The sequence below is a fragment of the Vigna radiata genome, chromosome 5 (assembly GCF_000741045.1).
Source record: "Vigna radiata var. radiata cultivar VC1973A chromosome 5, Vradiata_ver6, whole genome shotgun sequence".
In the NCBI taxonomy this organism is placed as follows: Eukaryota; Viridiplantae; Streptophyta; class Magnoliopsida; order Fabales; family Fabaceae; genus Vigna; species Vigna radiata.
Window position 1 is genome coordinate 14,728,492 of NC_028355.1, and position 1,851 is coordinate 14,730,342.

The following is a 1,851-nucleotide window of genomic DNA, read 5'->3' on the forward strand; positions in this document are numbered from 1 at the left end:
ATTTCATACAAAATGTAAATATAGTACAATTTACAGTCATCCATTAAGGAGAATAAAAGAGTTTACACTAAAAATACATTATTCTTCCAAATCTTACTTAAAATACTCATATTTAAAAAAAAAAAAAAAAACTATTCTTTATCACTTTGCTGCCTCCTGTTTCACTTGTATTGGTTCAGACTTCGTTTCCTCATCTGCTCTCATATAACATATACATTATAAGATCATCACAAAATATGATTTTCCAGCACAAACAAAAAAGTAAGGGTGAACTACCATACAACATTCAAAAAGAAGACATAATATTGCTACTACAAACAACTCATTCGTAATAAAATTCAGATGAGATGCAAATGATTATACTAGACTCTATTTTCCGGATAAAACATTGATGGAAGTTTCGGGTAGTCATGTACTTGTAGTGACATCCACTCCCTATATAACAATAATCATGGTCAAATACAATCCAACCTGTCACCACAAGGTTAGTCCGTTAACACCTATGTCAAAAATCGGCACATAGACTAGGAAATCATGCCCCTCTCACCACATAACTCATCCTCCTATACTTGAGACTAGAGAGTTATTAGAGTATCAGGATGACCTACCCATCAGGACCCTCAACATCAATATGTACACTGATAACATGCCCTTACACAATCTCTTCACGAGACTCATATCATGTTCATATTCATCAACTCATACCATGCCACTACAAAATCCCTCCACATAACTTATACCATATTCAGATGCATAAATTCATATACAATAAAATAATATACATCCATCACTGAGTTAATACCACTAGAATATATTACAAAATAACTGAATAGTACAAAACCTATTCAATAAGAATTAAGTTGAAAACTCGTCGAGTAAACATCCAGGAAAAATATGTATGTCACAATGGACAACTTAGGTCTTTCCTAGTCAAAGTGTTCCTCAACTTATTATTAACAAATTTCTTATTTACAAATTCAAAAAACATCCTATAATATTAACACAAAAATTCAAATATGGATAGTTAAACAATAAACACATAGGTTTTTCATTAACAGTTATTGTATAAAATTTCAAGACATGAATAATTATACTAGAATATTTTATTATAATGTAAAATCTTAGAAAGGTTAGTTCCCTTTACCTCCATTCCGAACTTAGTTTTTTGATCAATGATTGCTCTCAAAATCCTTTCAGAATCTCTACCTTTTTACAACTAGAATTTCCTCTCAAATTTCTCACTAAATTTTTGAATTCTTTCTCTTCCTTATGCAAATTTTCCACTCCCCCTTGCTTGGTATTTATAGACCAAAATTCTGGTCCTATTTTTTTATTATATATTTTTTTAAAATTATTTTATTAAAAATATCATTTTAATCCATGTCACCAAAAGAAGTTTTCTTTGCTTGTTCTTACTGATTGCACCAAAAGATGGTTATCCTATGTGATTTTATTAATTTTTTTTACCATAATATTTTTATTAATTATATTTTCTATCTTTAAAATTATTACTACTAACAAATAAAAATTGCTACTATTTTAATGAGTAATATTCATGCGCTTTACAATATAATATATATATATATATATATATATATATATATATATATATAACTTATGTAACCTTTTAAAGTGTAAAACATTTTAGTTGAAACAAATATCCTATTCATAAAACCAACATACATTAAACACAAAAGTATTTTTAATTTAAAATGAAAAAATAAAAAAATAAAAAATTATTTGAATATCTTTAACCTTAAAATTTAGAATTAGAGGTGTCATCCATGGATTAGTCCTATCCATTCATGAGAAAATCCTACTTTAGAAAGCTCCCTCAAGTGGAGGCCAAAA